General features: G+C 41.9%; 1 protein-coding gene across 13 annotated transcripts in view; it reads right to left on the bottom strand.

The window, feature by feature from the left end:
* Window positions 1-14,090, bottom strand: part of CDON (cell adhesion associated, oncogene regulated) — a 98,089-nt gene extending 83,999 nt beyond the window's left edge. For 4 of the 13 annotated variants that reach the window (XR_009406890.1, XR_009406881.1, XR_009406884.1 and 1 more), the window contains exon 1: window positions 13,384-13,671. The gene's annotated coding sequence lies outside the window, so the exon portion shown is untranslated. Of the gene's footprint in view, window positions 1-10,042; window positions 10,152-12,354; window positions 12,475-13,375; window positions 13,673-14,010 lie in introns of those variants that run through there. The other 9 variants (XM_059414237.1, XM_059414238.1, XM_059414227.1 and 6 more) reach the window with 8 other exon arrangements.
* Window positions 14,091-14,809: the final 719 nt, after the last annotated feature.

Raw genomic sequence — 14,809 nt, 5'->3', positions numbered from 1 at the left:
ATTGAGCCTACCCTCGTCCAAATCCTGATGACACAAAGCCTTAAAATTCCCAGGTTAAGAAAATTCCATTCACAGAAAACTAATTCGCTCTCGATTCAATTGCTTCATTAATCTGAAAACCACACATGCTAAATTTGCTTAAAACAAGGCGTACGGGTGGGGGAGGGTGTGGCAGTTCAGTACTGACTGTCTGCTAGGCAGCCTATGAATGGCATGAAACAACGATCCTCCCGAGTTGGGTCCAGCACTGTACATAGAATCCTGGTTTAAATCATCCCAAGACCACTGGACACATTCAAGTCACACTTGCTATCAATCTCTTGGGAATGAGAACAAGAAATGCAGCGAAGAAATGAGCCACAACACTTCCCAGCCCAAATGTTCTAAGACAATTGTCCAAACCATGTTTATACGGTTAGAAAGCAAGGGGTTGAAAAAAATTAACATTAAAGCTGAAGACTTTTTCAACTAACTCAATTTGATAAGAGGACAAAGAGGAAAGTTCTTAATTGATCAAAACTACCACTAAAGAATACCAAAGAAAGAACAAAGAAAACCACCTTTAAAAGATGTTAAAAATGTGAAGTAGGAACTTCAAAATTTCAAGAATTGAATCATATAAAAGCCAAATTAACCTGCTAACATAAAAATATTAGTTCGAAACCATTTAATCATGATCTTTAAAAAAAACAACATACAAATGAATACCTATTAATCACTACAGACAAAACTACATTATAGACTTGGCTTATACTTGGTAATTAGAAATCTGAACAAGTATGCGTTCTTATTTAGTTTTTCTCCTTTAAAAAAAAAAAAAAAAGACAGACAAGTTTCATCAATCATTAAGAGGGCTTGGTTCTGATATTATATGAGCTCTGTCAACTTTAATCAAATTGCTTGCCAGATCGTAGATAAGTAATGACTTGCTTAGGTTAAGCAAGGCCAGAGTTTTCCTTCTGTAGTATATACATCTCCAGAGTGAAAATAAACAGCCTCACACCTCTTACTGGGAGCTGGTCTCTGTTGGTTATTAAAGCTCCCTCTTCACTCCAATGAAGGAGGAGGGGCAGGATTTTACTTTAGGAATATCTATGTTTCTTTCTTTCCTTCTCAACCAGGTCATCAAAGCCATTTTTAAATCATTTCATTAAATAGCTAACAACTGGTTTGATTTTCACCGAAATGACCCAAATTGGCTGTGACCAAATGCTTTAGCATTCACATGTGTTTCAGCCAACATGACATACTGATACAAAATGAAAAGGAAATAACCAATAACAGACCAAAGCAACATTAAAAGGCTCACTGAAAACTGTAAAGCTCGCATTCATTTTCCTCCATATCCAAGAAACGAACAACCAAATTATCTCTCAATATCACCCGTCATGTTTTGGATACAAGGGTCATGGAGTAACTGTTAAGAGAAAGAGCATATCAATTTAGATTTTATATTCATTCCATAATCAACGACACACATATAAAATGAGATTTATTTCTAAAAAGCTCCCTTTGCTATTTTGTTTACATAGACTTGGAAAGGGCTTTCGAACTTCATTTTCACTTGGGACATTCTATTACAAAATTCCTAAGCACACAGGTACCTGCTCTAAAGAAATGTACTAGAAAGAAGCATCCCTGTGGCTAGAAATAAAAATAAAGTGACCTCTATAAAGGAAAGACTTTAAAAATCCAAGATGGCAGGGAATCAATTTCACCTTGGGCAAAATTCACTTCCGTAACTTCCCTTAGGTCAAAAGAATGTATAACACAGAGTCTGTGGCATAGAAATGTCAAAAAAAAAACAAAATAACCAGTTTAGAAGTATTTTATTCTATTCCTAAGCACAGACAAGTGTGCAATTACAACCCACTTAAAGCTTAAAAAGAAAGACTACAGTTTCAAAGAACCTCCTTTCCCAACATTCCAGAGATTTTAAAGATCACCTAACTCCAAGCTACATTAAAAACTCTCATATCTGATACTAATGCTCAATCACATATTGTATTCACGGTTTCCATTCTCACGAAAATTTTACTACGTCATATATTTAAGCAGAAGAGCAAACACACACCAAAACTGTAAAACACTCTGCCAAGTACAAAGGGCTGTATAATAGTTATTTAAGAAATGATAACATCAGAGACGGGAGAAAATTATTCTGTGTATGGAATAAAAAGAACCATGAGACCCATGTAGTCATTGCTGGGACGGGCCACTCCTCTGCAAAGAGCTAAGTGAGCAAGGGGGGGTGGGGGGGCATGTACACCCACTTGTGTTGTACATGCAACACCCGATGGAACAATACTTTGCTTTCCCGGTCCTCTGGAGGCACCATTCTTGCACGTCTGCAGGGCACCCAGAGAGACAAGACTCCCAGTCTGCAAAAGCAATCTGCCAGTCCTCCGTCACCAGGCTCCTTCCTGTTAACTGCCCCAGTATACCAGCCCTACATTCACTCTGGGTAAATCAGACACAAAAGAGGTTAGTATTTCTCAGTGAATTAGAAGGAACTTTTACAAGTAAATGGGGACTTCATTTCCAATGTCAAGTGGAAGGATTTTTTTGCCAGATGACTCACATTTCAGTATGAAGGGGGGGGATAATTTCATCAACCCAGAAATGAATGAAAAACTCAAAACTCAGTTTCTCTTTCTTGTGTGTTGAAGGCTTCAGGAGTTTGTTGGATAGGTAGTGCCTATCGGTTAGTGTGATCACGACTGATTAAGTATTCTGTATCTAAGCACAGCTAGCTAAGAAAACATGAATCCGATCTTTGTCTTACAGGGTTAATCATGTCCTTATCTTTTCTGATTAGCTGCTATCTCAAAGAGAGATCCCAAAATAAGTAAAACATTGACAATTTTTCTTTAAAACAATTTATGCTATTTTCCTGTGGGTGGGATACAGCCCAGACTTGGAAGGACCACTTTTAGAAACCCACTTTGGGAGCTGGCTGCAAGAACCCCTCCTGACAAAAGAAAGATGTATGTAGTCAAATCCCAGAGCTAAAATGTATCTGATGCCACAGAATGCTGATATCAATCTCTGTACAAGCTGTATTGTATGATTAAAAACCCCACTGTGGCTGCTGTCATAGTAACAAATGTGAAATTATTTTAAGACCTAACCACTATGACAATAGCTCTTTTAAAACGCATCCTCAAACACAAAAGAAGTAACAAATAACGACAACTGTGTTTGCCAGCCTAATAGGAGACCACAGTTAACAACCCATCTTATAATGATTCAAATGGGCTTTAGTTAGCCATGGGATTAAAAAAAAATTAGCACAAAAACATATGATGAAAATTATATGAAAGACCTATATAGGTCTACAATCAAACACGAGTATTGCAATTTCTTTTAAAAGAGAAATCAAACTAAAGCACAAATCTAAAAAAAAAAAAAAAGATGACTAGAGCTTGGAGTTAGAAATGCAGGGTAGGATTTTGATGTTTTTATTTTAAGCTCAAAAAGGATTTGACCATTAAAAGAGAAAATATGCCTAACTATCAGTAAATAGGAATCAAAAGATCGGATGAAGAGATCAGAACCATTCTAATCTGACTATAATATGACTTAAAAACAGGTAAAGTAAAAGTAGCTACTTAGAAGCAGGTTTGGGGGCACCTGGATGGCTCAGTCAGTTAAGCATCTGCCTTCGGCCCAGATCATGATCCCAGAGTCCTGGGATCGAGCCCCGTATCGGGCTCCCTGTTCAGCAGGCAGTCTGCTTCTCCCTCTCCTTCTGTGTGTGCATGCTCTCTCTCTCCCTCTCTCAAATAAATAAATCTTTAAAAAAAAAAAAAAAGAACTCTGAAATATACTTTAACCCATCAGAACTATAGTTCTCCTTACTATAAAAGATTTAATTGATAAATAAAATGAGCTTGTTTAAGAAGGTGATCACAGTGAGGTAAACCCACAAGTTAAGTCATGGAGAGAATGTAGCAGTCAGACTTTAGTACGGTTCTACTCAGGAGTCTAATGACCTATCAAGCATGATGAAAGTATCTTCTCAGTGCTAGTAGTCCCTGGGTCAACAGACCTACTGCTCAGATGCTGGGACACCAAACTGAAACCCGGTATAAGCACTGCCATTGAATCATGAGAACATCTGGGGCACCTGGGGAATGTGGTCTGGTAAGTGTCCACCTCTTGATTTCAGCTCCGGTCCTAATCTCAGGGTCCTGAGCCTGAGCCCCTCATGGGGCTCTGCACCCAGTATGAGTCTGCTTCTCCCTCTCCCTCCCTCTCTGCCCATCTCTCCCCACCCGACCCTCTCTCTCTCTCTCTCAAATAAATAAATCTTTTTAAAAAATCATGATAACATCTAAAAATCTAACTTCACAGTAAGAGTGAACAGGGTAAAACAGGCAAGAGGAAACACTACATCCAATCAAACTGAACTAACTGGTAACACGATGTTTATTTTACACTGGTGATTATAAAAAGGATTAAGCAGCACCCTTTCTACAGATCTGTACTGTCGCATTTGTAATCATGCCCAGACACGTGACAATTTTATAAGCCGATCACCAAACTTTTTCAACATACTGCAAGTAAGGTCCTAACAAGCCAAATGATGAAGTTTAACTCCATTTAACCGATGAGGCTTCCTCATATCCACCCTGATGCTAGTCACCAAACTGAGAGGAACCGTTTAAATGCCTGAAACCGAGGCGACGGATAAACAGCATGTCTGTTTCAGTGAAACTACCTTCATTCCCTAATTCTTATTGCCTCTTACTCACTGTGTTGTTATTTTGTTATACGCACACCCTGAGGCCAAAACCATGAGAATAAGCCAAAATAAATGGACAAGAAAAATGTCTTATCCCTAGCTTATGATGCTATTTTTGTTTTTATTGGAATAAAAGAGGCTGCCAAGTTCTGATGTCACTAGAGTAATTTCATGGCCTGATAAAAGTAGTATTTTATCCATTAAACATTCGTCCCCCTTGCCAAATTTACCTCCAACCAGGCAGTGTGTACAATCACTCATTGAACAGATATCACCATTATAGTAAAATAGAGAATACTAATTACTTCTACTCTGATACCATAAAAAGTCAATAACTGTCAGGCATTTCCCTGGCAAGAGACAGAAGCCAGAATGCACTTTTTAGTACCTAGATACCCAAGAGAACACCTGCAATGCCAAGTATCTTGGAAACAGGACATGAAATCAGCTCTTTGGACACCAAACATTGCACAGAAGAGAAATACACATTTTAAATGTTAAAAAAAAAAAATTTGTTTAAAACTTCATCCATTTACAATTTAAGAATTTTTTTTTCAAGAAAAAAGTAAAATTGCTAAAACACCATGCATGAATTCCAATCACAATGTGACATTTAGTGATTTTTTATCTAAAGCACTGTCTTCATTAGTTGAAGCTGTGCTTACCACGCAGAATCACTTTTTTCTTTTTTTGGTCTCACATTCTGAATCTCCTCTCATCCCTCTCTGAAATTGTAAAAAAGAATGCTGGAGGAGTAAAAGGTAGCCACGACAGAGAAGAGAGGACAGAGACCTGCTGAGAGCCACCGAGGGCACAGAGGGTTCATGTGCATAAACACAAAACCATGAAAACTCCATCTACTATTCTTTTTTGCTTTATAATACACTCCCTTCAATCATTCTAAATATCCATTATTAAATATTATTAGCATATCTTTGCAGATACAAGATGTGTACATGGCTGGAATAAATAACTATGGACCTCAGAAAATGTTCCAAATACCGTTTTATTGATGGGATAAGTCACTAGTATCGGCCTTCCCCCCTCAAATTATCTCTCTTTTGAAATTCAAGAATAGAGAAGTAGGGTGGAGGAGAGAGGGCAGAGAGCAAAGATGTATATTTAATCATTTTGACTGTACGCTCGTTGTAGGAGTGAAGAAATATCTCGGCCAGTGGAGGGACTCAAGAATTCTCATTGTGCCCTTCCATAAAAAGGGAGCAACTACTATCCTTTGAAAGCATTACTGTTTCTGACACTTACATACTTAGAATATTGGAAAAGTCCCTATTTTCTCTTTAAGTAAGAAAGAATATCTGACATTTACTTATTAGTGTTAAAGGAAGAATTCTATTTAGAGAGAAAAGAGCTGACAAGTAGAGGCCGTCCTCAACTTTAAACTAGGGCTGGTCTGAGAAAATTTGTTTCTTCAGTGGCTGTTTGGGACTTTGTAACGTATTTTTCTCCCTCCAAGATTACACATGGATTGGTTATGTAAAATCACTCTTTCAAAAAAGCCCATTTCATGGAGTCTGAGTTCTGCAAGTGCCATTAGAAGTCATGCAGTTCAATCTCTCACCCAAAGAAGAAATGGCTTCCACAGTGTCCTCAGCAAGTGTCAAGTAAGAGGAGCTCAAGTCCCCTCAAAAGAGCATTTTCTAGGGGCGCCTGGGTGGCTCAGTGGGTTAAAGCCTCTGCCTTTGGCTCAGGTCATGATCACAGGGTCCTGGGACTGAGCCCCGCATCAGGCTTTCTGCTGGGCAGGGAGCCTGCTTCCTCCTCTCTCTCTCTCTCTGCCTGCCTCTCTGCCTACCTGTGATCTCTATCTGTCAAATAAATAAAATCTTAAAAAATAAATAAATAAATAAATAGAAACCACTTATTTAAAAAAAAAAAAAAAAAAAAAGAGCATTTTCTATCCTGAGGCCATCCTATTTGTCGCAGTTCTTCCTTCGTTTGAACCAAAATCTGCATCTTTGGAGCGCCCCTACGGGACAAAAGATGAATCACAGATGACTATCTCAACTCTCTCCACCTCCCTCAAGTCTGGACCACTGGTGGTCTGATGTAAGTAGAAAAAGGGACAACTTGTCTCTCTGGAGTCCAGGGGAACCCATCCCTGCACATGGCTGTCAGTGAAGAATGACCTCGTGTCAAGGCGTATGAAATCATAAGATTTAATAAAATCACAAGAGCTGCAAAATACAGTGTCTCCTGAGAGAGAAGTGGCTTGTGTTCAAGCAGAACATCCAGAAAATCCTCCCTCAACATTTCCAAGAGCAGAAATACAAGCTATTTACCTCAACCACAACCCCCTCCAAAATTTAAGAAACAAAGGAGTGGCCTTCTAAATCAGTGACCTCATCTTGTAGCCTTGTTTCACTATTTAGGTGAAATAAATTTTATTTAGCACATGAGGGAATTCCAACAACACGGACAGAAACTTTAAACATCTAGGCATTGTCTGACAGCAAGGAGGGAGCCAAAACCTTCTCCCTGAAGGGGGTACAAAATTTTTCCGTAGCAATAACAACGTCTTAGCTCCACTTTCTTTCCTTTTGGGTGTTTTTTTATTTTTATTTTTATTTTTCAAAAGAACATTGTGTTGCTCTGTTCTCTTCTAAAAGAGCATCATGCTAATGCTGGGCTAGTTGTTTCTTCTGTACATTTCTAAGTATTGATTATGGATTAAATGCTAAGCACGATGGTCCTTAGATGGTCCTTCTTCTCTGCTTTGAGGGTCTCTTCCTTCCCTTCTAATAACACACACACACACAAGGGGCGCCTGGGTGGCATGGTCCATTAAGTGTCCAACGCCTCATTTTAGCTCATGTAGTGATCTCCAGGTCTTGAGCTCGAGCCCTGTGTCAGGCCCTGAGCTCCGTGTAGAGCCTGCTTATGATTCCTGCTCTACTTTCCCTCTGCCCCACCCCCCCCCCCCTCACACACACCTCTCTCAGAAAAAAAAAAAAAAAAATTAAAAATTAAACAAAATATTAAAAACTAAAACACACATACAACAACACAATTATTAATGGATTTGCTTTATGTAATTGTGACTAAGAATAATTATACTACTTTTACCCAATTTTAGGTACAAAAATAAGGTCATGGTAATTTTTCTAAGCTAGCTACTAGGATCTGATTGTCAAATAATTTAGAAAGAAGTGCTATTTTCTTTCTTCCCAGTGGCCACATACCCAATGTGCCGATAAAATTGACTAATACAAATTTCAAAACACACCAAAGATGCTCTAACAATTTTAAAAGCTCAAATTACTACCGTACACAATAACACAGATGAATTTTATAGACACAATGAGCAGTGCAAGAAAACAGATATAAAAGAGTATATACCATATGAATCCATTTTTATAAATCTAGTTTGAGAGCAGCTCAAGTTAATGTCCGGTGGGACTAGTTAGAACAGTAACTGCCTGCTGGGGGAGGCAGGGTGGTCCAGGAAGGGGCACCAAGGAACCTTCCGAGGTGAAAGAAATATTCTGGATCCTGATCTGGGTCATAGTTACCACACATATGTGCATATGTAAAACCTCACCTAGCTGTTTGCTCGGTGTACATTAACTGTATACTCATGTACATTCTTATACAATCAATTAGAAAAATGCAATATTGTATTACATTATACAATCCATTAGAAAAATGTAACATTTCAGTTCAACTGCAAAATTAAGAAAATGTAGCACACTACAACTATAGTTGTATGTACTAACTTCCAAGAATTTCTTACTAGTTAGTACTTCAAAGAAACTACTCTGGACCAGAGTAATAGACTAATGTGGACGGGAAAAGTTACTACAAGTAACAGTAGCTAACCCTCAGAGCCGATTTGGTATATCCAAGCAATTCACTTTCATCATTCCATGGAGCCCCCACAACAAGTGGTTAAGAGATACTATTGTTATTCCCATTTTACAGATGAGGAAACCAAGATTTCAGTCAAGTTCACTGCCCCGGCTCACAAACAAACAAACAAACAAACAAAAAACAGCGAGCAGTAGTCTCTTAACATGAATCTGTAGCTGAAGAGCAAGCTTTATGTGTCAATTTTTCCTTCTGTTTCTAGTATGGTAACCTAAAAATTAAATTGACCAGGCAGCTATAAGCAACAAAACAGAAAGCAGACTAGATCTCATTTCAGTCCTATAACCCGGCTATTTCTTTCCCTCTGAATTCAGATACAAGGGACTTCACCATTCCTTCATTCTGTGACTGCAAGGCATGTTGCTGGCTGTCCAGAACTGAAGTCCTACGCACATTCCAACTGATATGTAGCAGAACAAAATGTGTTTGGGGGTAGTTTTTTTTTTTTTTTATGATCTCTGGCCATCAAAATATATCACACGGCAAAAGAGTCTTAATCACTGTGAACTGAGATAGACACACTGCTGACTTCAGTGTTTACTCCAACTCATTCAAGAGTCCTTTCAGTGTGGCAGCACTAGAAAAGGGATACCCGGGAGTAAGGTGGGAAAGACTTAAACATGGTCTCTAAAAGGCTTCTTTATTTTCCTAGCACTCTGCATTGTGAGAATTTGCGAGAGGACTACATGCTGGAAGTGGGGGAAAGCACTGTGACACAACATGATTTTAATCAGGAACAAAATATACCAAATTAACCATCGAATAAGCTACAGCACTCTGCATCAGTGGGAAACTGGCACTGGAATTCACATTCGTGTTTAACTCTTCTCGGAATATGAAAATCAATTAACAATACCATCCAAGATTCAGAACTGCTCCTCCTGGAAAAGTACACAAGCAACAAACTGGACTAATATCCTGAAAAATGTTTGTATCCAAAAATTATTTGGGGCAGCTGTGGGTGTGTGGGGAGGAGGGTGGCTGACAGGGGAGGAAGACACACTCATGTTTCCAAAAATTTTGCTCCAAAGATTTTACACGAATATTTTTGGTAGATATATTTTCATTTGCTTGTGGCTGCTAGCAAGTCTGCAAAGCAATGTCTTAAAAGATACTTAAAATCAGAATTCTCAAAAAGACAGCAGGAAAGAAACATACACCGCCCATGAATTTGAATTCTATAACAAGGTAACAAGAATGCAATAAAATGATATAAAAACAAAAGAGCACACTAAATTATGCCTATTCAAATGAGCCTTTCATCTCTGTAAAGCAACTGGCTTCCCGTAAAAGTCTGATTTTGCTCTCAGTTGGAAAAGTTATTAGAACAATACATCAGTCCTTCCAGGCAAGACCAAACTATAACACAATTTTACATATTTATCAAAAGATCATATGGAGAAGACTTACCAAGGCTGCAACGTGTATATGCTTGTGCTTCGGAGGGAAAGCAGAGAAGCGACTTTCTGTACCTAGAGTGGCGCTCGGTTCAGTGCTAGCAACACATCCCCACGCAGTCCTGCTTGGAGTAAAGTCCTGACTAGCAATCTGCCTTCGGGTTGGGCTTTTCTCTTACAAGATAAGCTGTTAAGTCATGCCTTGATTTTAGATCTGCTAACATATGGAGTCTTCCAATGTAGCCTCTCTCCACCCCCCTCCCTCCACTACCCCATCACCACTCAGCTCCACTCCCTCTCCACACACACACATACACACATACAAAAAAGGCACTGCAGGGCAGAAATTCCTCAGGTGCTTGCTAATGGAATTCCCAGGGTCCTGGAGCCGCTTCGGGGATCAAGAGATCTCATAGCCCCTGCTGGGGTAAGGAGCAGCGAGTCTGTTCCATTTAATCAAATACAGAATGAATTTTCAGCTCTATTCACTAGCTTGTCTCCCGGGCTCTCAAAAGGCACCAGGCAGCTAGAATCACACACATGTGGCTCTTTTAGGCAAGTATAATTAGTTTGATTTTAAAAAGCCACATTAATAATATCACCTCAGGACCATTATTCAGGGGACAGATGACAATGATACTGTATGTTTTAAGCCTGACAATGGGGGAAAGAGCACAAACAATGACGGAAAACTTGAAGGATTAAAAAAAAAAAAAAAAAAACCAACAAACCAGTTTTTCACTTAATTGTAATCCAATATTTTTAAAATGACATGAAGGATATTCTGTATATGATCTTATAATTTTAATTGAGAAGAATCAAAGCCTTCCTCCTCAGTCCCTTAAAAGTGAATGAGGGCCATATACACAATAAAAATGTATAAATGGAATGTTTATAAATAAATGGAATGTTTACATGCAATATAAAATCTTGAATAAAAACAATAAAACCTTCTCTAATTCAATCCAAGTTAATAAAACTTCTGGGGGTAAAAAAAGTACTCGTCAAAAAATTACCATAAAATCAAGTCCTTCAAAGCAACCTATTTAGCAACCGGACTCCAAATTCTCTTTCTAATCTAATTAGTTCCTATTAAGTAGTAAGATCATATATCTAAAGAAAGACTACCTGTGTAGACAACTCATCTGCTCTCCTGATGTGCTGTCTTGCATATTCTCCTGCACAGTACAAATGCTAATTACAAGGCCATAGCTAATGTAATTACACGTTATAAATAACCAATTTTCCAATTAGTTATTTTTAATTTCTTACCCCAGCCTAATTTCACTAAGACAATGCTGAACTCCGGAAATCATTTCCACAGGATACGCTCAGACACAATCACCAATTTTTGGTCTAAAATTGTGCAAAAGAAACATTTCTAGAGAGGAAAATTTTTACTTCAATGTCTATCTTGACAAACCCATAAATGAAATCATCTAGAAAGTTATGACAGCATAAGGGCAAAGTGGGAAAAAGAAAAGCAGGAGTACTAGTCAACATATTTACCTGACCTCCTTAGAGCAGTGGCCCATTACAGACTTTCCTATTCCCACACAAAGCCTCCATCTCTATACATACCTTGCTGATTGGGGGAGGGGGGGGGGTCCTATCTTTAAGTGAACTTAATTCCTTTCTTGCAAAGAAGGCAAGGGATAAGATTGATTCAGACACCAAACTACACAGGCTAGATCAGTATGCTCCAAGTCCTAAGGGTTCTTTGTACTTCCCGGCTTGAGGGTCAGAGCTGTTTAAGTACTTTCCACAGAAGAGGAGGTTCATGAGAACCATAGCAATCAATCAAAGCATCCCAAGTGACTTACTACACAAACAATAGCACAGTACCTCTAGTAACTGATTTTCCTGGTTGACTAAACTATTCAAACAAAGACAGATTTGCAAATACTATATCCGAGTTTTTGCATGAAAGTTAAACAATATACACTTGTGTGTTTTTTATAGAAATATAAATGTTTCTGCTCTACCCACTGCCAAGCACACACCCAGGGCACGTCTTTACAAAATGAAACAGGTTTTCTCCATCCTTCTCATATAACTTAAAGTATGAGGCAGTTTATTTCAACATGTGCGTAACAGAAACTACAGTATTTGGTGCCTCTCTGGGTTCCTAAGAATGCTTTCTAGTTAAGCACTAATTTTAAATTTCCAGAAATTTTTTCTTTCATCTTGTCCTAAAAGTTGAATAATGCCCCCCCCATTTTCAGCTAAAATAGACTACTTATTTTAAATGAGCTATAAAATGTCATAGAACACTTAGAATTGCGCTGAGAATAAACCCACTTATTTTTCAGCTCCCCTCCCTACCTTTTCCTTCTTGACACTGCCCTTCAGGTATGCCAAGAGGTCAGCTGGGAGTCGGCAGGCAATGGTATCAGTGAGGCATGGAAACACGACTGGCCTCTATCATTTTTACTGGCCACTGCCCTGAGAATGAATCTCGTGTTAGCTTTTGGTTCAATTTTCTGTTTCTCACAGCGTTTGTTTCAGGACATAGAGGCTCATTTTCTGTGAATGGTGTTCCCTAAATTCTAGATCTCAATTGGAAAGCGGCCTGACCTTAAAGCACCTGCCATCCTCTGATAGTCCTGACCAGGAAAGGAAGGCATTCTGGAGAAGAGCGCCTTTTGGAAAGCCTTCCACCTGATTTGGTGGGGTTAGGGAGAACAATGAAGGCAAGGGCGAGAGAGTCTATCTATCCTCCTCAGTGATTTATTATTGAAATCCCTAGATGTGGAGAGAAAGCAACAAAGCTGCAGACCGAAATAAATAGCGAGCTGTAATGTATTTAGCAAATGATAATGCAATCCACAGAAAGCTTTACAGAGGAGAAGGAAAAATACACTCCCTGGGGCTGGGAAGTCACTGAGTCTGTGAAGGCAGAGAAAGATACATTGTGCAGGAAATTTCTCTTGCTTCTCCCTACACATAAATCACTGTCTCTCACAGGCGCTCTGCGGGATGGAGGTTGAGAGAGGCGAGGAATCCCGCTCCCTTGGGAAAACCTGCTGGCGCCCCTTACTCCCGGCTATGCTGGGTCTCACCTGCCCCAGCGGATCACCGTCAAAGAGAATTAAGCGTGTTACTGACACCTCACCCCGCCTCCTCCCACGAGGTGGCTCAGAGTCCCCGAGGATCCGGAGCGCCGGAGCTCCCCCGCTGGGCATCCGTCAGCTGCCCTTCCCAGACCCCGCACTCAGCCCGGTACCCCTATGCCCTCCCGGGCGCGCCGGCCTGCCCTCCCGCGGACCTCCCGCACCCGAGCCGCGTGGCCCCCAAGCCCGGGGTCCCCGGACCACCCCTCCCTCCGATCCTGCGGCGGGCCCACCCCTGCACCTCTCGGCGGGGCAGCCTCAGTCCCCGGACCTCCTGCGCGGCAGCCGGCTCCGAAAGCCACCCCCAGGTCATCCCCCGCGCGCTGGCGGCTGCTACGGCGGCGGCGGCTGCGATCCGAACGGGCCCCTCCATGCACCGAGCAGGGCAGCAGGAGGGCGCGGCGCCTCGCACGCCGGGGCGGGGACGCAGGGGCGGGCTGGCGCGGGGTCCCCGCTCTCCTTGCACCGAGCCGCGCGAGCGGGGCACCCGGGACTCAGGGGAGGGAACTGGGGAGGGGGGGGGGCGGAGCCACCGGGGCGCGCCCCCGCGGCCGCGCTCCTCTCCGGCAAGGAGCGCGGGCGCGTCACCGGCGGGCGCGGGGCCAGCGAGGAGCACGCGAGGAGCAGGAGGAGGGAACCGGGCCGCAGAGGCCGCAGCGCCCCGCCGGCCCGCGCCCCGCCGGAGGGTGCGCGCGCAGCCTGCCAGATCAGCGGCGGGGGGATGAGCCGTACCAATCTGCCAGGGGGCAGGGGGACGCTCTGTGCAGGACCTTCTCCCAATCCCCTTCCTGCTTGCTCTACGGGAAAGCCGGCCCAGGAAGGTCGAGTCCGGTCTCTGCTTTGGTTTAGGATGGTGAGGATGAGCTACCTTAGCAACTCACGGAGACTCCACAATGCCTTCGCTCACTCTGTCCTCACCTCGCTTCCCCCGGAGAGGCGGCATTTCTGCTCGGTCCGCGAATGGTCTGCACGCTCCCCTGTTTGCCCGCCCATTCCCCGCCCATTCTCCGCCCCTCGCTCCGCCCCTCGCCCAGCCACCTAAGTTCTCCTTGGAGCCGGCGAGTCCCGCCCTTCTCTTGGCTTCTACCTAGGCTGTGCAGTCTTGCTTCCAGCTTCCCGCCGCTTGTGGCTCCTGAGGCTTTCCAGCACGTTCAGTGTTTAGTTCCTCAGACAGCTTCATCCCGCCCTGCATTCACATACACGCGAGCAGGTAACAAAGCTCAGTGACCAGCAGAGGCTCAGGGTCACCTGGTGAAGCTAACGTGGCCTTTGGTCCCAGAGTCTCCCCATGCCGTCCTTTGGACTTGCCTCAAGTTCTTTGATCCCGCTGAACTTCAGTTGTTCAAACAGAAAAAGAGAAAAAGAATTTATATGTCAAGGTTGTTGTGAAGCGTTAAGTATGATACTTAGTGAAAAGCACCCGAATCTCACTGGGCATTCGAGGACTGTGACTTCTTTATAATAACTTTAACTAGCTTTCTATTCTTTTCTTTTTACCACCATTATTACTTATTATTACTTTAACTACAAAAGGAGTTCTAGTGATACCTGAAGTTCAAAAACCCTCACTACCGGGGTGCCTGGGTGGCTGAGTCTGTTAAGCTACCAACTCTTGATCTCAGCTCAGGTCTTAATCTCAGGATGTGAGTTCAAGCCCCTAGTTGGGC

This window comes from Mustela nigripes, chromosome 1, assembly GCF_022355385.1.
Source record: "Mustela nigripes isolate SB6536 chromosome 1, MUSNIG.SB6536, whole genome shotgun sequence".
Taxonomy (NCBI): domain Eukaryota; kingdom Metazoa; phylum Chordata; class Mammalia; order Carnivora; family Mustelidae; genus Mustela; species Mustela nigripes.
This window is presented reverse-complemented; position numbering and strand designations above follow the sequence as displayed.